The sequence below is a fragment of the Anser cygnoides genome, chromosome 7, assembly GCF_040182565.1.
Source record: "Anser cygnoides isolate HZ-2024a breed goose chromosome 7, Taihu_goose_T2T_genome, whole genome shotgun sequence".
NCBI classification, from domain to species: Eukaryota; Metazoa; Chordata; class Aves; order Anseriformes; family Anatidae; genus Anser; species Anser cygnoides.
In genome coordinates this window covers 21,409,206-21,430,957 of record NC_089879.1, presented here as the reverse complement: position 1 = coordinate 21,430,957, position 21,752 = coordinate 21,409,206, and the positions used below count along the sequence as shown (strand labels likewise).

The following is a 21,752-nucleotide window of genomic DNA, read 5'->3' as shown; positions in this document are numbered from 1 at the left end:
GGAGTCATGGTCTTGGGGTTTTGAGCTTCCTGTCGGCCATGTTGGTTTCCACGGCATGCCGGGAAATGTAGTTTTTCACGTTGCTGCTCAGCTTCCTAGCTGGGAAGGGCACGTTGCTCAGGGCAGTTATTTCCTCCCCAAGATGATGCGGGGTGCGTTTTTCTGCCGTTTGCATTTGTGGTTTTCCACGCGGTTCGCACTGCTTCTGTTACTGAGAAAACGGTTTGGGAAGCTGTGTCAGCCGTTCTCAGGATGAGGGTGGTAGCGCCCTCTGCCACCCACCTGCTGGTGAAAAAAATCAGTAACGCACTCAGAGCCATGTAGGACCTCTCAGAATCACAGAATCATCTAGGTTGGAAGAGACCTCCAAGATCACCCAGTCCAACCTCTGACCTAACACTAACAAGTCCTCCACTAAACCATATCACTAAGCTCTGCATCTAAACGTATTTTAAAGATCTCCAGGGATGGTGACTCAACCACTTCCCTGGGCAGCCTACTCCAATGCCTAACAACCCTTCCAGTAAAGAAGTTCTTCCTAATATCCAACCTAAACCTCCCCTGGCACAGCTTTAGCCCATTCCCCCTCGTCCTGTCACCAGGCATGTGGGAGAATTGACCAACCCCCACCTTAATACAGCCTCCTTTAAGGTACCTGTAGAGTGCGATAAGGTTGCCCCTCAGCCTTCTCTTTTCCAGACTGAACAACCCCAGCTCCCTCAGCCGCTCCTCGTAAGACTTGTTCTCCAGACCCCTCACCAGCTTTGTTGCCCTTCTCTGGACTCACTTGAGCACCTCCACGTCCTTCTTGTAGTGAGGGGCCCAAAACTGAACACAGAACTCAAGGTGTGGCCTCACCAGAGCCAAGTACAGGGGGACAATCACTTCCCTAGCGCTGCTGGCCACACTGCTTCTTCTCAGAGATAAGAAGCCTTCAATGTATGGGGACTACTAAACTCATGCGCCAAGCCCACGAGACAAATGTCCATGGCACGAAGATCAAGGACGACTTCTCAGAGATAAGCAGCTTTCCCTTTGTTTCCCCGTCCTCTTAGGAGCCCTCTTTACGATGCTTGTACACGCTTCAGGCTCACAACACTCATTTTCTTCTCTACTTAATATTCCTAGTCCCTGCCTAACCCCCCCCCCACATACTTTCCAAGGACCTACGTGCTCTGCTCAGGTCCCTCCTGAGGTCCTACAAATCTTTTAAATCTTCTTAGTGACCTTTCCAGCTTGTACTGTGCCACTGTTTTTTCCCTGCTCCTTTTGAGAATGTCTGTACCCTTCTCAGACCTTGATTGGGCTGGCTTTTTTGGACCCATCTGCATAGCCTTTTGTGTTTTAGATAGCCTACTAAGGTATGTTACTTCTCCTGTGAGTTATTTTACTACATTGAATTGCTTTTTTCTGTTACACTCCTAGATTATTTCTATCTATGTAAAGAAAGGTTTCAGCTAATTACAGTCAAAAAAAGTTTTAGCTACCTACTTGGTCATATAGTCATTTCAATAATCAGAACTGAAGCAAAAGCACAGGAATTTTTGTTTCTAGCAACACTCCACACACCGTTGAGCTAAGCCAAATAAAAAATGCAGCTGCTGCTCCTCCTGCTCTCTTTATCCCTTCCTGTGCTTTGCTTCTCCTCTTTCCCAGGTGATTGGGGCAGGGTGCCGGATGGGGCCTAAAGGTATATGAGCCGCAGGTGTCCTATCAGAGAGCTCATTCTGCCTGAGCTGCTCTTTGAGGGTAAGTGCTTTGTTTTTCCTTCAGTCAGTTGCAGGTGTTTTTTTTTTTGGGTGGGTCAGAGTCTATGGGTTGATGCGTTTCCAAGTTGAAAGAGATAAGTACATCTATTTAAGGTAACATCTAGTAGGATCATTTAAAGTAAATTAATCTGTATTAGTAGTAGAAGCCTTTATTGCATGCAGCTCTTCTTCAGGTGAGTAATTCTTATAGTAATTCTTATAGTAAAAGTAATTCTTCTCCTGTGTTTTATTCACGATGTTTGTAGCATGCCTTTTTATGTGTGTGTTTGGCCCGGAGCTGTCCTGCCTGGCAATCAGTGATGGTAGCTAACATGGTGGTCCATCAGTGCAATAATACATTGTCCTGACTTTTTTGAGAAAGACATCTGGTCTGTCTCTGGGTGAATACTCAAGCTCTGGGCAAGTACTCAAGGGCAGCTGGCACAGAGTCTTTTTTTCTTTTTTCCAGTAGTAGGTAAACCTTAGGAGGAACCGGTCAAAGGAAACAGCACTTTCTGGAATATCAAGTTCTTGTTCGGCAGCTTGGTGACCGGTTTGATCTATTTTTCAGATGTAGAGGCAAGTGGACTGCTGTTTTGAAATCATAAAATTAAAAACATGAAGTTTGTCAAACGTGGCAGTGCCTGTTTACAGTCTGTTTGTTGCTTTTGCCAGTGGTAGATAACACTTATAAGGAATCAGTCAAAGGAAAGAGCGCCTTCTAAAACTATGAAGCTCTGCGTTGGCAACTCGGTGACTGGCTTGACCTACTGTCCAGCTCCAGAGGGAGGCGAACCCCTGTTTTGAAATTAAAAGAAATAAAAAATAAAACTATGGTGCTGCTCTATGGCACCCAGAGGGCTGCCCCTCTACGGTGCCCAGAGGACTGCCGCTCTGTGTGGCAGTTAAAAGAATCTGATTTGGAGATAGAGAGCAGCAGAGGTAAAGCAGCTGGGAAGAGCTAGGTATTGCAGTAGGTAGGCTGTGGCTATGAGGTGCCTCAGGGTGTGCTTTTTGTCTGTGCTTACCCCTGCCGGGGCTGCTGTGCATTCATGGCCTTCTGGCATTTGTGGACCTGAGGGGTTTTGTTTTTTTCTGGTCTATGTGTTTGAGTTCTCTGCAAGGAGCTGTACTGTTTGCATGTCCATCACAGACATGACCTTGTCTCTATTTCTTGTAGCCCAGGTCATAGGCATGGACTAAGCTGGAAAGTTGAGTGAGGCACGAGGGTGAGTGGATGGCAGTGTGGGCCCTGAGTTGGTTGGTGGATTCTGCTAGTCTGTTTTGCCTGTTGGGCAGGCTTGGCAAGCACTTGTGACAGCAGAATACATCTCCTGCCACATTCCTGAGGCGCGCCAGACGTCAGCGGGTCCAGTTCCTGAAATGCTGGAGATGCTTGGAGTGCAAGAGGAGCAGAGTGTGATGCATCTCTTTGGGACGTTAGGTGAGCGAAGCGGTGGTACTGGGTTGGGGGATGTGGGTCTGGGGCTTCTTGGCTGTTGGGGCAGGGGAGGAAAGAAGAGGAGTGGGTATAGGCTTTTGTGGATTGTCCATGTTTGTCTGTTCTTTCTCCTTGGTCTAAGCCACGTGACCTTGGCTCGGCACAGCAAATGGAAGCGCTAAGCCTGGATTGGGAAGGTGAGTGGAGAAAAGTTGAAAAATGGGCACTGTTTTTGGTTTGGTAGTCCATTGGTCCACCTCTGGGTGACTCCTCTTTTCCAGGGACAAAGAAAATACTGGGAACATCCTAGTTGGCCTCTGTGGTCCACATTGAGGATGGATTCTGAACCCTGAGAATTAAGTCCAGGGGCAAATACTGTGTGTTGGGGGGTGGCTGGCAGGGGGAGGCGGGGAGTTGTCTAGTGGTTGTCTATCTGACTTCAGTAGCAGAGCAGATCAGTTGACTACTGTTCTCTTTCTGAGGAGAGTGTTGCATTGGAAGAAGTTTGGCTGGCATGCTGGTGCCTGATGGCACTTTATTTCTGCAGGTGAAGAGAAGCCTCGTGCCTGAAGCAATGTCCTGCCTAGCCTTTGTGTTCCGTTTTGAGGATGGAACATGCCTCCCAGCATTCCCAAGCTAAGTTGGGGGGCAAGTGCTATGTCTGGGTTGGGGTTGTGAATGGACACATAGGGCGAGGGTCTGTGCTTCTAAGTCATTGCAGCAGATAGGGCCTTTCAGGATTGATCATGGTCAGGCAGAGAGAGGGTATGTGTGGGGGGTCCTGTCAGGTATTGCTTGAGCATGTGCCAGGCAGAGCAGTTCCAGCTTGGTGTCTGTGTTCTGTGTTGTCTGTGCTGTGCTGTTGCTCTTGGTGCTCGGCAGGCCCTGGGGAAGCCATCCTGAGGGTACTGAACACTTGACCTCATTGGAGTAATGCTGATGCTCAACCAGAAGCTGAGCACCTCTTGTCTTGCAGTGGGAGCTTAAAGAGATCATTTCTTCTGTGCATTAATTTTTTTGTATCAAATGTTTCCTGATATGATCATCATATGTTACGTGTTCCTCAGGTCTTGATATCCTCGTTGCCTTCTTCTGCTGGACAGACTAGATAGGCAACTTAGTAGCTACACTGAAGGTCCTGAATACTTGTTTCATCATGGTAGGGCTGATCTGAGCGCTTCTTGTCTTGCAGTTGCAGCTTAAAGCGCAGATGCATTTCGGATCTTCTGCATCATATTCAGTTTCAGATCGTGTCTGTTTCTATCCTCGCTGTTGCAGAAGTCATCTGAGCTTCATCAGGAGCTCTGGCTTGGGAATTCATTTCCAAAGCATTTTTCTTATGGGGTTTGCACTCCCCATCCTTCCGGTCTCTTGTCTTTAAATGCAGGCATAAATGCCTCCATCATCCCAGTTCTGGCGGTCGCTTTCAGTTGCAGGTCATGGCATTTGAGTCTGTCCCTGGGGCTGCCGCAGATCATCTGTTCTGACTCCCTGTCGCTGTAGGGCTTCCCTCTGGGAGTCATCATGCTGCTACCTGGTGTTCTCCTGTGTTTTGTTCGTAACGTTTGTAGCGTGCCTCTGTGTGTGTGTGTGTGTGTTTGGCCTGGAGCTGTCCTGCCTGGCAGTTAGTGATGGTAGCTAACGTGGCGGTCCATTGGTGTACTAATACATTGTCTGGATTGTTTTGGCAAAGATATCCGGTCTGCCTCTGGGCATGTACTCAAGGGCAGCTGGCACAGAGTCATCTCTGTGTTGTTTGGCAGATGTGGAGGGGGAGACTTGAGCTGCTTGCGAGCAGCTGTTTGCATAGTGTTTGAATAGTGTTAGAGGAGAGGTCTGTTGAATCTTGAAAGCTTGCAGATGTGGACTGTTTCTTTTTTTGCCAGCCTTAGATAAACCTTAGGAGGAATCGGTCCAAGAAAAGAGCGCCTTCTGGAACTGTCAAGCTCTTGTTTGGCAGCTCGGTGACTGGCTTGGCCTAGTTTTGAGGTGCCGAGGCAAGTTGTCTGCTGTTCCGAAGTGATAAAAATAAAAATGGGGTCCCTTGTGTTGTTTAGGGATGGGTGCTAATGCTGGCAGCTGAATGGTTATCTTCTGACTGTGTTTTCATTTGTTAAAGCTGAAATGCAGTGTACAACCTGGGACGTCGCACCCAGAGCTGCCTCTGGCTAGGTGAGTGATGAACAGATGGAGCAGTTATTTTTGAGTTGCAGTTCTCACTGTCATTCTAAGTGTCCATTCTTTCTCTTTTAGAGGTGTTGTAGCTGGCTTAAGAGGGCAGATGGAAGCATCTGCCTCAGGGGCAGGTGAGTGGGCAGAGGTAAGGCAGCACATGAGAGTAACTGTCCTAGCTGTGCTGCAGCTTTGGATGCTGCCTCGGCCTATGCTTTTTTTCCTCTTTTGCAGGTGTCTCACACAGGCTCAGAGGAGTAAACTGCACTCTGAAGAGCTGTGTAAGAAGGGGGTCTGGTCATGAGCTTGGCTGGAGCGGAATGGCCAAGTAGTGCAAGGTGACTATGAAGGGTCTCCATCTTGTTTTGCAGGTGCCATGGCAGGCTCTCCACAGAAGTGGCTGAGGATTTGAGATGAGGCTAGAGAGCAACAAGGAGCTGCATGTGCAGTGATGGTTTCCAAGCGCTGCGCTTGCTTTCTCTTCTGTTTATCAGGTGCCACAGGCAAGGTGGGTTGTAACATCAGTCTTTAGAATTGGAGCAAAGCAGGTCACTTGAATTCTGTGTTGTTCCTGAGGAAAGGTGTTGTAGAGGAAAAAGGTTGTCTGGCGTGGCAGTTCCTGATGGCGGTCTTCTGTAGGTAAAGAGGTGCCTGGAGCCTCATCTCATGTAGCCTGCGCATGCCTTGAGCATGAAGCCTGCTTTCCAGCAGTCCCTAAAGCTAAGTTTGACCTGAAATGCCCTGTCTGTGTCTTGGGTGGGGTTGTACCTTGGGGTTTGTGTGTGATATGTGCATGGGGATGGCTTTTAAATCAGTGCAGCAGAGGACCAGGATCCAGTAACAACTGGGTAAAGAGGCCCCAGGTTCATCCTTTTCAGCCTAGCATGTGCCAGGCAGGGCAGTTCCAGCATGTGTTCTACAGTGTATGTTTGTTTCTGTGTACTATAGTATCCATTTATCAGGTCTTGTTCCCATACTTCTTGGCTTCTGCAGTGCTTGCTGAGCACCATATCATGGGTCTTAAATGGATTGTCTTGTTGGCATGGGACTAGTAATGAAGTGTTTCTTGTCTTCCATTAGGACTTAAAAAGGCTGATCTCTTTCAAGAGCTTGATGTCTACATTTCTTGATGGTAGCCATCATGGCCTCAGTCTTGGGCTTGTGTGTCTTCATATACAGTTTAGGAGCCTGCCTCTATGTGGTTTGGGGTCCTGGTTCTGTGGTTTTGGACTAATGTTTCTGGTTTGGGGGGGAGTGTGGGTGGTGTGCTGCCGGCCCGGCCCGCTGCTGTGTGCTGCCAGCGCAAGGTGGGCTGTGACATTAGTCTTTAGAATTGGAGCAAAGCAGGTCACTTGAATGCTGCAGGGCATCTGAGAACAGTGTTTTAGCAGAAAAAGTTTGTCTGGTGTGGCGGTGCCTGATGGCAGTGTGCTTCTGCAGGTGAAGAGGTGCCTGAAGCCCCATCCTGTCTAGCCCATGCACACCTTGCTGAGGATGAAACCTGCTTTCCAGTAATCCAGAAAGCCAAGCAGTGTCTCAGCCTTGAGCATCGGGGGCCTGTGCCTGGGCTTCTGGGCCTGTCTGTAATGTTTGGCACCTGCATTAATACTTTTTTGGCCTTTATTTAGTGTTTGGGGCCTGTCTGGAGCCACTGGGGCCTTTGTCATGGGTTTTGGGGCCTGTCTGTAGAGTTCAGGGCCTGTGTTTAGGTTTTTGGGGCCTGCGTCTTGGTGGGGAGGGGAGGTTGAAAAGCTAAAAAACTTTAAGTCCGTTATACCCATTCCTTTTCTTCTTCAGTAGCTATCATTAGTGTATTGCAAGTGTCCCCTTTTCCTGAAGGGGTCTTTCAAGCTTCAAGATCACAGGCTAGTTGTTTCCCGAATATGGTGAGGCTATTCTTGAACCCCCGTGGTAACACAGTCCAAGTAAGCTGAGTTTTTCATCCTCCATTAGGATTTTCCCATTCAAAGGTAAAGAGTTTCTGGCTTTCAGTTGCCGCGGGCAGGCAGAAAAAGGCATCCTTTCAATCTAGTATCGTGAAACAAACTTGTCTGTTTTCTAATTTTTGTCAAAAGGTTATTTCCATTTTTCCTTGTTCACAAGAAATTTTTGCATCCAGTTTTTCCAGCAAGTCCCTTCCTAAGAAGGACATTGGCAAACTGGGTAAGTACAAAAATTGATGAATTCCAATCATTTTTCCCAATTTAAATTTCAAGCATTGCAAATAAAAATGCCTTTTCCTGTTTCCATGACACCTGTCTCGGACCCATCATCATCACTCTGTCCCAGAGGGCTCACACCCGTGATTTTGAGATCTCTGCCTTGGGTTGAGGCAGAACTAGTAATATTAGTAATATTCCTACATCCTCTTTCCCTGCTCATTCAACTTCAAACAGCTCTGTTAAATACTGCGTGCCACACCTTTAACACCTTCAACAACCCTTTTAACACTTCTTTTGTCTTTCTCTAGGCTGTACTTTTCTAATGCCAACACCAAAGGCTCAGTCAGGGGCCAACTTAATTCCATACCTTTTCCCTCCAAGATGCTGAAACAACATATCAGTATACAACATTTCATCCTATTTTCCTTCTCTCCTCCAAAGCAACATTAATTGCAAGATAGTGTTACAGTCAATTGATCCATGAAGTGGCCATTTAGCTTATATAGTGGCCACCACTGATTGCAATGCTTAATGAAAGTCCTCTTGGTTTCTGTGCCCCGACTTCTAACAATATCCTTCCAATATGCCAACATGTACTCAAGGAGGCTTTCTTTAAAACATCTTTGTTTTGGGTATTACTCATTTCCGTGATTTCCCATTTATTTATTTATTATTGTTCCTTATTAGTTACTGTCTCTTGTTTCATTTTCCCTGCAAACCTTTTTATTGCAGGCTTTTATTATCTTTTCCTTATCTTCTTCCCAAATGTCCCAGTTCCCTGGGATTAAACTCCTCCTTCCACATACAAACTTGACTATTTCAGATTTTAATGAGCCCTATTCCAATCATAAATCCACAGGGCTTTGGGAAAACACCTGAAGTACTCAGCCCTCTGTCTTCTAGACAAACAATACCACCTTTTTCACAAAATTTACATTTCAGCAGGACAATTTCAAGCCAAATGCTAATTTTTCTCATGCACTTTTTTAGTAAGCCCCCACAAAACAAGGAATCACTCCCCCCTATCCACCAATATGGGGGTTTAAAAAGGTATTGAGGCCTAAATAAATTTACTCTCCCCCTTCTTACCAAATTCCAAGCACTCAAGCCCGAACCACCAAAGAAGTGACTCTCTGTTCTACGGCTTTGATAAGCAGTCCAGCCCCACCCCCCAATACTTGGGAAACTGACCAAACACCACAGCGAATATACCAAAACTTCTAAACTCTTACTCCTTGTCACACTCAAAACATTTAAGTACAAAAAACAGGATTACAAGATGCACTGCTGGGCCCATATATTGGGCACCACCCATCAACACTTGGATAAAACAGCACTTCTTTTCGGTCTGTCATGCGCTTCGTTTGTCTCTGGCTGTTCCCCTCATGGAGAATACGGAACTGCAGATCAGAACTCTGCACTTGCTTCGCAGCGATGCTGTGTCTCACTCACAGCACAATCATGCAATCACACAAAGAGGCCCCTAGCACCACAAGTATAACAATAAACAACTGCACAAAATATTCATTCAACCTGTCACGCGCTTCGTTCATCTCTGGCCGCTCTCCTTGTGGAGATTATGGAACCGTGGATTGGAACTCTGCACTTGCTTCGCACGATGCTGTGTCTCACTCACACAGCACAATCATGCAATCACACAAAGAGGCCCCTTGCACTTCTCATTCATACCACAAGAATATATCACTTAATAAGCAAACTTGTTTGTATCATCTCTGGCCATGTTCCTCGTGGAGTAACTCATTTCACAACAATACATTGTCTCAAACACGTTATAAATGAAGATACAACTCAATCTGAATTTAGTAATATTTATAAAAGGCAAGTAAACAGCGCTGGGTGTGTGGGGAGTCTACGCTCTACCAACACGCACACACAACCGTCAAACTTTCTAAATATATAGAACATTGCTTTTACATATTCATAAGAAACCCGAGTACGCCTATACATATGTACAATCAGAAAAGGTATCAATTGAAACATAAACATGGCAAAGTTTTCCGAATTTTGGCGAGTAATTAACAAACAATCCTTTAAGTCTATTACTATTAATGTCCATGACTGGGGGAGCATAGCTGGAGTTGGTAATCCTGGTTGAAGTGCTCCCATATCTTCTGTGACTTCATTATTTTTTCTCAGATCATATAACAGTCTCCATTTTCCATTCCTTTTCTTGATTACAAACACCGGAGAATTCCAGGGCTAGTCGTGGGAACAATATGTCTCGCTTTAAGTTGTTAAGCAACTCGGCCTTCGGGCCTTATGTATCATATTCCTCCCGGATCGAAGGGAAACAGATCAGTTTGCTTTTCAGGGCCTATAGGGCCTGGATCAAAACGAACGTCCAGGTCACCAGGGGGCGTAACAGCAAAGGCCTGCGATGGCAGTAGCGGCGGGGGGGGGCGGTGGTGTAGCAGAAGGATCGGTGGACGAGCCCGCAGCTCCCTCACTATCTGGCAAACCACACGTTTCTGATTGTGGTCACACACGGCTCTTTAAGGCCTCAGGGACTGCTCGCCAGGTGCCAAGCAATCCCACCGCATCCCCGTCCTCTCTAATAGCAGAGTCCCACACCTTGACCTCAATTTGGTCCCATGTTTCAGGATCATAAACTGTCTGAATAAGCTGTGAGGTTACCAGGACAGTCTTTGTTTCTAAGGACGTATGATTCCCCATAATGCACAACTGCTTACCTTCGGCCAGCAAGGGACAGTTGTGTGCGTGGGTCTGCTTCTCTCGGCTTGAGCTTCCTTCCAGCTCCAGTGCGCCTATTTCCAGCGACTTTCTATACGAGCTTCTTTGAGCTGTTTGCTGAGTTTGGCTGAACCTATTTTTGTTAGGCAATCAAGGTCCCTGTTCTGTTAGCCCGTCCCTGTTCCTGTTGTTCATGCCCCTGTTTTTCTTCATGTCCCTGTTTGTTTTCTTCAGGTCCCTGTTCGGGTGCCATTTGTGGCATAACGACCACACAGACACCAGGGTTCTTTTAGGATCAGTAACTGCTACTACTTTATTGATGACAGAACTTCATCATATCGTGTTGCATCCCATATTGAGGACAGGCTCCCTTCTTACACTATTCGCCCCACGGCAGTCCTTTTCCACTAACTCTTCATTGGTCAAACAACTTTGCCTGGCAATCAGCAAACACCCAGCAACTTCTATGCCTTAACGGCTGGAGAACAAGCAACTCCAGGCGGCATGGGTCTCCTGAATCACCCTTCTTTGTTCCCTCTAAACTTTTTATATTCCTGATGGCCTCATCGTTAAGAGTCTGATGTTATCACCAACCATGGGGCTTGTCGACCCCCATGGCCACACTCCCACATCTCCCCCTTCTTTATTAATATCAACCATCTTCTCGACACAAATTATTACTCCATATATCACACACATACACTTACACAAATGCTTTCAACATGAGATACCCAGACATCTACAAATAAGACATACAATTATTAACACTCCAATTAATATCCCTCCAGCAGCTGCAAATATTACCCAGGTAACCTTGTCACAATTGTGAGAGGCCCACTTACCCTTTTCCTGCTTCTTATACAGTCATTAGCAGGTCTGTCCTGGCTCCCAAAACTGGGATGCAGCAGTAACCTCGGATTTCCTCAATCTGCTCCCAAGATCACTAGCGGCTGTTCCACTTGACCACTCTATCAGTCAGCCTGTAGGGTAACCTTCTCCCTTATGGGGACTATGCTGCATGCTAGACGTCTCTGCATGATTTACCAGCTGCCCCAGCCACGTGTACAACTTATAGGCCCTTGCTGGTATGTTACACATACCATTTGTCCACGGTCCAGCAGGTCGTTGTCTGTCCCCGCAGTGAGCAGCCGAGGAGCGAGTTCCTCCAGGGAATTGTGCCCAGTGCACGCTAGGTTATCCGTGGCGCGGCCACTCTTGTGGGCAGACAGAGAGCCTCCTGCCTGGCTCGCCAAAATGATTCGTGGAAGAACTCTATAACTCAAAGCAAATAAGTTATAAAGTAGGTATGTGGTTTATTTCGGTGCCAGGCACATGTGGGATAGCTCCCAAAGGCATGTGCACCCTAATGCAGCAACTTGCTTTGATTATATGCAGTAAAAAGTTACATATGCATGAAGTTTCCCAATATGCCTATACATATTCATAACCTATCCCCGCTTTGTATTAAAATTAGCTCCAAGAAGTCATTTCCATAAACTCCTCCCATCTGCGCCTGCGCAGTGCCTTCTGGTGGTGGTCGCTGAGGGGTTGTGGGGATGAAGTCCAATAACTCCTCTTCATCACCACTAGTTGACCCCCTGCCTTTGTACAGACTCAGCTGCTCCTTGGCTCTTGTCCAAACCACAAGGTCCATCTCAGCTGGTTTTTGAGACAGGTTCCCCATTTTTGTCAGGAAACACCTTCCGTGAGGGGCCCCAAGACTCCTTGTTTCAGTTAATTTGCACAGTAGTAAGCAAAGACACTCAGCAATATCTATTTTAAAGCGATTAAGCAAGCCCCCATTCTTTCATTCCTGGCTTTAATAATTGCGATTGTTTTATTTAGAAATCATTAATACGATTAAGCAAGCCCCCATTCTTCTATCCCTGGCTTCATTAGGGGGTTGATATTAAGGATTAGGGTTGTCGTTAGAGTTGTTAAGGTTAAGGGGAATAAGGATTTTAGGATAAAGGGATCAAGGTTGTGGGAATAAAAATGTTGTTTTTGCACAGAGTTACGTTGTTTAGAGGGAAGGAATGTGGTATTGAGATATGCTTGCACTGATAAGAAAGCTTAACAGAGACCTTGGAAAATGCAGACAATCAGAATCCTTAGAGCAATTAGGTGGAAATCATGGTGCAAGAAACATTACCACCTCAAAGAGTAAAAAAGTCGAAAGAAATTTGACTTATAACAGGCCAGCAACTGAAAGCCATGTATTGTCTGTGAAGCACCGGATAGATTGTGAACCTGGAATACCCAGTCAATGGGGAAACGGGAGGGTCCTGGTTGTCGAGGAAAAAAAAAAAAATATATATATATATATATACACTGTGTTATGGAACTAGTAGGCGCACTCCTGCTTGTGGGACGCACGCCATTGCAATCGAGATTAAAAATGCTTTACTGAGATCCTTGCCTGAGCCTATGTTATTGGCTACAGAGTGTTTCTCAAAAGGTGTTAGGGTTTTAAGGTTTCAGGACTAGGGCACTAGGGTTTGGTTTCAGGGTTAGGGTTTTCAGGATTTAGGGTTAGGATTTTAAGGTTTTTAGGGTTGGAGTTGAAACGATTAGGGTTTTAAGGGTTTGGGGATTAGCATGTTAGGGTTTTAGGGTTTTTTTGGGTTTTGGTGTTGATAGGGTTTTTAGGGTTAGGGTCTTCGGGTTTTAGGGTTAGGGTCTTCGGGTTTTAGGGTTAGGGTCTTAGTGGCTTTTTTGGTCAGGTATTTAGGGTTAGGGTTTTAAGGTCTTATTTTTTAGGTTAGGATTGTTAGGGTTTTACGGTCTTAAGGGTTAGGGTTTTAGGATTTTACGGTTCTAATTTTTTTGGTTAGAGTTTTTAGGGTTTCAGGGGTTTTGGGCTGTGGGTTTCAGGGGTTTTTGTTGCGGGTTTCAGGGTGTTAAATATTTTTGGGTTACGGTTTTTAGGGTGGGGCCGGAGGGGAAGGGGCTTTTCTTCATGATTGGGACCAGAGGGGAAGGGGCTTTTCCTCAGGATTGGGGCCGGAGGGGAAGGGCCTTATGTATCTTATGTACCGTGCCCAGGCTAACTTGCTCAGATAGCACAGCTGTCAAGTGATCAGTCATACAGCATCTACAGTGAGTCTGGGGGCTGTGGGCAAAATGGTCGTGTATGGAACATACTTCTTCACGTCTGTACTTTTTTACAGGTATACTAAGGCTCACAGAAATATGTATGTTGTTGGTTAAGAACGGCAGAGCTGCTGATGGTTGGCCACAGCAAGTTAGCAAAGCTTTACTTTGGTGTGCCTGTTACCCCTGGGTGACTGTCAGAACAGAGCTCTTCAAATCTGGTGGGACTGCACGCTAGCCAGAGGTTTGCTGAAGCCTTTCTTGCTCTGAAATGCTTCTCTTTTTTGCCTTTTCCTTCAAAACTCTTATTTTGGTATTTGTTTTTTTGTTGGTTTTTTTTTTTTTTTTTTCAGTCTACTTGCTCATGGAAGCTTTCTATGCTGTTGTTTCATGTTGGGGTTGGAAGAATGACCTTTCAACTGAAAACTGTAGTTCAATGTTCTGTTGCAACTGAAGTACTCGAAGCAGCTATGACCGCCTGCATGCATAGTGACTTGTAGCACTGTCCAATTTTTAACAGGATTTACTTAAGGTAGTGTTCAGTGTTTATAATTTTTGAACAGAACAGAAACCAGAATTACGTTTCCTGTGCAATAGCAGGCCTTTCCTAAAACTTAATTCTGACCATGGTTTCATGACAGTACTGGTTTGAGTGCATCTGTCTTAATTGTTGTTCAATGCATTTGTTTTGTCAGCTGAAGGCAAATTACAAGACACATGCTATGCAAAAACAACATGGCACTTAATTGTTTTAGGTGGTATGTCCAGCTGCTGTCACCACTGGGGGAAATCGTCCGGGTTTTGGGTAGAACTTTTGAAAAGTCCCAAGACTGCTCCATTTAGGGAGAAATATTTGGTTTACAACTGTCCTTTAATCAAATGCAAACGAGGGCTTCCAGGGATTGTAATAATGTCTCAAGTTGAATTTGGCTCTTTTGCAGCCCATCAAAAGAAGTCGTCCTTGACAAAAACAATATTTTAAATATCTGCTCACAAGCTCTGGAGCCAAAGGGTTGCTATTTCATTTGGCTAAATACCTTCCCAGGAACAAGGCAGACCTGAAGCTGAGCCAAAATAAGCCCTAGCAGATGCTTAGCCTAGAGAACACTAGACTGAACAGCTAAAATTGTTGAAAGAATGGGAAGGACAGCTGGCCAGTTCTGCTCCTGATTTACTGTGTGGGCAAGCCGCATCCCTTCTGTCCCAGTGCTCTGCCAGCTACAGGACCTCTCTTGTCCGCTTGCCACCTCACTTCAGCTTCTAGGGCTTAACCCAGTTCTTGCTGTAGTCAACAACAAACCTTCTTCTGTTCGTGACAGCCGAGGAGTCCAACGTCATCCTTTCCTAATGGACTCTGTTTAGCTTTAATAGTGGGAACTCTTTGTATCAAGAGGTTCTGCTGTGGCTTTTCATTCCTGCTTTTCATAACAAATCTAATACTGGAGCTTGCAATAATAATAATAATAATAATAATAATAATAATAATAATAATCAGATGAGATTCAAGAATTGTGGAAGCTGTGCTACTTTTATAATTGAGATTGATCTAATTGGCTACATGGATCTCCTTTCCTTCCCATTTGCTGGTTCTGGCCTTGTCAGTCCTCATAGGATGCTGTCTTGGTGGTCAGATCCGGTGAGAAAGCTACTAACTTTCCTGGTGTGTTTTTTCTTAGTGCAGTGTAGGGGTTTGGGACGCTGAGGCAAGGACAGAGCAGGACTGTGGTGGCCAGCAGCTGGATTGGTTGGGGTAGTTGTAGAAATACAGCCTGATGATGGTATTCTAGGACAGTTTCTCTGAAACTGCAGCTTCAGGACTTGGTCATTTACCAGGTCCTGGCAGTGAGACGAGGTGAGGACAAACAAACCGAACAGCTTTCCTGGGGCACAGAGATGTTTGATCAATAACCAGAACTGTTCAGACTGGAAGCACAGATCTCACCAGGATCTAAGCAGCTAATCGCTGCTCTTCTGGAAGCAGGCAGTCACTCTAGATAGCTTTGTTCGAGTCAAGAAATAGCAAGTGTCAGCGCTCAAGGCGAAAGCTAAATATATGCTAGTTGTGCTTTGTGCTGCAACAGAGGCTGGGACAGATTCTTATCTCGCTGACTTTGGGGTATGCCTGGAAGAGATCTTCTGTCTGGTGTAACTGATACCAGGGTGTCTTGTGAAATTGACGTTTTCTGGAGTTTGAGGGGGAGAGGAGTGGTGAGGAAAGAAGGGCAAGTGGCAAGGATACCAAGCCTCTTCAAAAATATCTAAATTCAAAGAAGCAGCTGTTTTTTTGTATGTGTGGCTCTATTTATTTAGACTAGCTTTGGCTCTGGGTTTCTTCCTGAGAAAAAATTCAGAAGGAGCTTTGCCTTAACTGCTCCTGCGAAGCCTTTGCCCATGGAAATCATACAATGTGATTAATGCTCCTTTATATAAACTCCAGCATGTCTGAATCTAAGGTAATCTTCTTCCATAACTGTAACTCCAGGATCACAGAGGAGAATGGTGGTGGGAGAAAGACATGGATTAGTTCAAAATGGGAGTCATTTGCACTTAAAAATAGCCAGTGTATGCTTTGTCAGAAGCATGCTTTTCTCTGACATTGTACAACCAACTAAGAAGAGATTAGTGGCCAAGCTGTACTCATGGTGAACAGGAGATGTCCTTCAGAAGGTGTTGGCTCACGTTGTCTCCAGTATCTTTTGTTGGACAAAGGGGGTCCCAAAGGCACTGAGCTGGGCTTATCGCAATCTGGGTAAATTATTATCCTGATAGTACTCTAATGAGGTGGCATAAGCAGGCAAAGTTCTTGGGAAGTCAGGACCCAGGGGAATACATTGGAAAGCTCAGCTTGACTAAGAATATCTGACTCCTCCTAGAAGTCAGTACTAAGTATGTAGCAGTGCTGGGTTACCAAGAGTGCATCTGAGGAAAGAGCCCTGCCAGAAAACTCTCGTTCCCTGTGTTTCCTAGGGGTCAGTTTAGGCACATCTTGAAGAAGATTGCTGCACTGCAGACTGCTTGGTTTGTATGGCTTGGCTAGGGCTGCTGTTGGGGGACGTTTGAACTTTGGTTTGCTTACTGGTCCAGATCTTGTGAGGTCTGGTGGAAGAGGCTTTCTCTGTCCTATGTTTAAAAAACCTTAGTGGTTTGTGGTAAAAACTGGAGTATTGGCTTCAGCTTTGAGTTAATGAAAGTATAGCAACGTGCCACAGGGTGCAGCAATTGACAGACTATATACTAAGAATTGTTCAGTTCCTGTGGAAGTGGGAATAAACCTCTGATACCTGATATTAAAGAACTCCTACGAGTTTGGCTAAGGCTCTTCATTTAACAGTGCTGGGTCTAATACATAAGTTAGCCATTCAGGTTCCGTCTAGCAGAAGCTAGATGTGGTTGCTTTGAGGTAACTACAAGGAACTATATCTTCAGAGAGGGACTTAATATAATCTGAAACCAGCTGTCTCTCTTTCAGGGTAGACAAAGTCACAACAAGAAAGAAATGCTGCTCATGGGATAGAAAATGCCTTGGGGAAAAAAAAAAAAAAAAAAAAAAGATGGCTCAAGGAGCAGGCATGTTATTCTCTGTAATGGGATACACATGTTTTTCCTCTAGTTCCTCTCTGACCTTGTGCAATATTTCAATTCAAAAAAACCTAAATTGCTGCGATTAACTTCTTTGGTGTGTTTCGGGGGGTTTTGAGTGCTACCATTAAAAAGACATTCACAATACTGCAAGCACTTACTGCTGCTGTATAAAACCAGAGTGCAGGCAGTATTTATTCTTGAGCATTGTTAACTTGCAGTGTTTCTGGCACATAGGAAATCTTAGCTCACATGTATACAAGTTCAGAATAGAACCACTGCTTGCAGCAATGTGAAAATCAGAAAATTTTGTATGCCTCCTTGGAAATGGCAGCTGCTGATTGAAGTCACCTGTTTGCTTCTTACACAATGAGTTGCTGAGCAGCACAGAACAGCTGAACAGAATAGGGATGACTCCAGCTCTACCAGTGTCTTCTATGTCATTAATGTGATCTTTATTGAAGATGTGCTTGGGTTTCTCAGTTTTTTTGGATTTGAGATTGGCTCACAATTTAGCACAGATAAGTGCACTGGCAACTAGAAAGGAAACAGATACAACAATACCTCTTACTTGGGACCTTATACCAGGGATCTGTGTTCCTCTTCTACTCCCTTTTGTTGTTGTTGCATGGGTTGGAAGTGAGAAGGGTGAGGACACAGATGAATTAAGAAACATAATGTCTGCTTTCCTCTTGCAGCTCCTAGCAAATTAGGGAGTGCTTCTGAAAGTCTAGTATGACACAGATGAGACCAATTTGTTCCTCAGTTAAAGAAGATAAATAACAAGTGTACCTATAAGCATTTTTTCTGATCATGTTTATGCAATTTATCAAATCTATGTGATTTACAATCCTCCTGTAAGTGGAGGACAACATGTTTTAGGGTAGTGAAGACCTTAGTGCTCTGGCAGCTGATTTTGATCCAGCTAATAACAGAATTTCAACTGCTCTTGACTGATCCAAGACTTTTCCCATGTATGAAAATGAGCTGCACTTGAAAGTCCTCAAAACATTACTTCTGAAGTATTCTGTTTCTAGATAAACCTTTTTTTTTTTTTAAAGCTGGACTTACTCTTCTGAGTCTTCTAAAGCATTGTTCAGGCTTCTGAACATGTTCATTGAGCACTATATTAGTGCGAAAGGTAGAAGTGTTTTCTATAGAAAATTACGAAATTGTTTCTATTAAAAGCTGTCATACCTCCACCTGCCTGAATATGACATCTGGGTAAGTCAGCTGATGGCATAGCATTGAATAAAAAAACTCTTTCTTACTTAGGATGAATTGGAGGTGGTTTTTTTGTTTGTTTGTTTTAAACGGCATTGTTTGTGTTGCATCCTCTGTTTTAGCTTAAGTTTCCTATGCTTGGTTTTGCTGATGGATTTAGTGGTATTTCTGTCCTACAGTAATAAATTAAAGTTTACCTCCCTTTATGGTGTAAGTGGCCTCATGTGGTGGGACTTCAGGTCAATGTTAAGTTGTATTGGGAGAAAAAGAAGGTTGTGTATCAGCTCTCCAAGTGCCTGTCCATATGACTGAGTCTGACTAGATGAAAGTTGATGGCTTTGTTTTGCAGTTGTTCTCAGGACTTCATGTGGGAAAGTGACCTTCTTTGTTGGGATTCCTTGCCTCTGACAGCTGTAAACAAATAGCAAGTAAATAGGAACTGCCACATTTAGTCAGTTTGTGTTTCTAGGCCAGTATCTTTCTCTCCATTAATACATACTTGCAATTCCTTCTAGGCCATTGCAAGGGTTGGGAAGATACTCTGTACCATGAAGGTGTCTTCCTGAAGGAATGAAAAAATGTTAGATGAAGTACCAAAACTAATATGAAACAAGTCCCTGAGTATACCATCTGTTCCCTTTTCAAATAAAGGGATGTAGCCTAAGGACTGACTCCATGAGCATCTGAAGAATTGACAGATCCACCCTCAACCCAAACATCTCTGGGTGGTTCTCCTGCGCTCGGAGGGAGGGAACCGATTCCACTAGAACACTCCCCAGCGTGTTATGCAACCTGAGCATGCAGGCATTCGAAGCATTTCCCATAGGTGATCATGATGTTTTCAGCTCCCTAAAGAGACCAGCCTTAGCCTCCACTTTGATGAACTTTGGCTGCCTACCTGCTGTTTTGGGAGGTCAAGGGAGTGGCATCTAATCACTTCTGCAAAACCCTGTTTAACATCATGGTGTGTGGCACTGTCGAGATCTCACAAGAAGGGATACTTGCACCAGATAGCAGTAAGGCAGAGCTGGCAAACAATAGTGAGCCAGAGGAGCTGGGAGTTTTGATCTGCAGCATATAGAGAACCTTATAAGCCATGCTTTCTGTGTGCAAGACTATGCTGTTTATTGACACGTATAGGTTTGATTTTTAGGACAGATCTTGGAAGTATCATCAGATGTTTGAGACCACCAGTCAGCCCAGTGGTCCTCAGTTTTGTTGAGAGGGCATTTGATACAAACAAAGATCAATACAGGAGGGCATTTACAGTGAAGAACATACAAGTGATAGTAGAAAGGTAAGGTTTTGTGTCAACTCAGTATATCCAATACCATTGATTTGAAGATGTGTACCATAGTTCTGATTTGAAGATGTGTACCATAGTTCTGCTTTCTAGCAGGCCGTCTGCCCTCTTGAGATGGAGAAGGACCCAAGTGTTTCCTGGAGATCTGGGGGCTAGGAACAAGTCAGGAATTGGATGAAATGTGTCCAGTCTAATGGATAACTGATGGAGTGGGGGTGATACTAATGTTAAAACATGAAAACTGAAGCATTCTGGGGATTGTCTGTAAAATTTCTGAACATATCAGGTGAGAAAAGCTCTAGTGAGAGACCAAAGCAAAAGGGTAAGAAAAGTGATGAAAGAACTTGTAACTAATATTGTCTATGTCTCTGACTCTCGATGAACAGCAAGATCCAGTTTCCATTGCTGTTGGGAATCTTTCAACTGTAAGAAAAAGAATCTGTAAAGAAGGAAGCACGTAAAACTGTAAGATGGTGGTGCGCTAAAATCCTTGCCACAGCTAAGAAATATGAAGTTGGTCTTAACATATCTACTTGCTAATTCCTCTGTTGAATTCTTGCTGCTCCTTGGAAAATTCTGCCTCTATTTTTATTCAGGAAAGCACTGTGTTTACAGTTCTGCAAAGAATTACCATGGGTTTCCTGCAGGCTTGTAAACCAGCCATTTATTTCCCTTAGTCGTAATCTTATGCTTGCAAGAAAAAGGGTTTGGAGACTTGAAGATATGCTGAATTGTCTTCCCATTCCTTCAAAGCATGGTTGCAGGAGCTGTCTCTGATGCTTATTACTAGCATCCTGTTACCTTATTACTACCATCCTGTTACCCATGTTACCCTTAATGCTGAGTTTGTCAGCTCTAGATGGGCTGCTCTTTCCCAGTTACTGTTGGACTGGAGATGGTAAGGGTCTGGCAAAATCACTTAAACAATTGTGTTGGTTTAAATACCTGGATCTAACCACAAACTTCTTTTGATCATCTTGTAAACATAGGTCAGTATTTCCTATCTTCCCATCACATGCATAATTATAAGCTCTTTAGGATAGTGACTTTTCTGCTCATAAGGCTTTGAGGGCTGCTCATGACCCTTAAGCACAGTATCAATGCTGTCACCAATAAAATGAACCCAAGTCATTGGCCACTGGCTCATTATTCAAGCCACGGAGCACAGTCAGAGCTGATACTTGCAGGGAGCATATCCTAACTGAGCTCTTGGTATAAAGCAAAGCACTATTTCTTGTTATTCTTGACATCAGCTAAATACTGTTATGGCGTGGTTTGTTTGTTGTTGTTTGTTTGTTTGTTCTTCCAGCCAATATTATTTTGAAGGATGTTTCCTCTATTGTGTGTTTCATCACAGAGTACTCTGTTGCATTAGCAAGTCAAAAAAAAAAAAAAAAATCTAGCTCAAGTTTACTGTTCTGGAAATGCAATTTCTACTGGTATGAGCTAAAACTTTTCCAAAAATAACTGAGGGTTACATGGAATATACAGTTCCATATACAGTTCTTTTTTGACATTAGGTATATCTGGCATTATATGTTAATCTAAAAGATAACTGATACAATTAAAGTAGCTCAACACCATCTCCAGCTTAAAGTAAAAAAAAAAAAAAAAAGAAAAAATTTTATACAGTATAGCTCGGGCAGTTTGGATTTGTGTCTTTTGGAACATTTTTTTTTTTTTTTTTAAGTTGGAGACCAGTTTGGAATTTTGGATCCTGTTTGTTAAGTTTAAAATATGACTGAGAGGGCAAACCTGGCATGTAGGTTCTCTGTGTCTGCTGGTTAAGAATTTAGTGGTAGGAGTTCTTCTGAGAATCAATTCAGTAGCATTTTTGGAAAAATAATCTGATATTAATAGAATATTATACAATGAAACTATATATGGCTGATTCTGTACCTGACCCCTCCATGCCCAGAAATTTTTTTGGCAATTGTCTGTGTGCTGAAATAACTGCCCGGAGAGGAAATTGGATAAATGTTTTCTGTCATGATACCTGTCTGAAAAGGGTCCGAGTCACTTATAGGGTGATATGGGACGCCTTCCATATAGATAGCAGTTGTTGCTGCAGAGCTGGTTGGGCATACTGACAGGAGCTATGCAGTTAGGTGTGTTCTGCTGAGCACAAAATTCTTCAGAAAATCAAAGCAATTGCTGCAGAATGGAAAACTACTAAAGTGCACCATAGAAGACGTGAGGGTATAAACTTAGTATCTAGTCCTTCTCTTCATTCCTCATTTAATTTCCCCTTAGGGTGAGTACCAGTAAAGTTCAGTTTAAGTCATGAGCCCTAAATTTGTCAAAAGTACTTGAACAGA

General features: G+C 44.2%; 1 long non-coding RNA gene across 3 annotated transcripts in view; it reads left to right on the top strand.

Moving 5' to 3' along the window:
- LOC106030057 (uncharacterized) overlaps window positions 1-21,752 on the top strand; it is a 105,018-nt gene that overhangs the window by 492 nt on the left and 82,774 nt on the right. For all 3 annotated transcript variants that reach the window (XR_010832740.1, XR_010832741.1, XR_010832742.1), the window contains exons 2-8: window positions 1,657-1,749; window positions 2,218-3,192; window positions 3,332-3,386; window positions 3,737-5,361; window positions 5,443-5,495; window positions 5,596-5,642; window positions 5,733-5,869. This is a non-coding gene — a long non-coding RNA (uncharacterized lncRNA). The remainder of the gene's footprint in view (window positions 1-1,656; window positions 1,750-2,217; window positions 3,193-3,331; window positions 3,387-3,736; window positions 5,362-5,442; window positions 5,496-5,595; window positions 5,643-5,732; window positions 5,870-21,752) is intronic.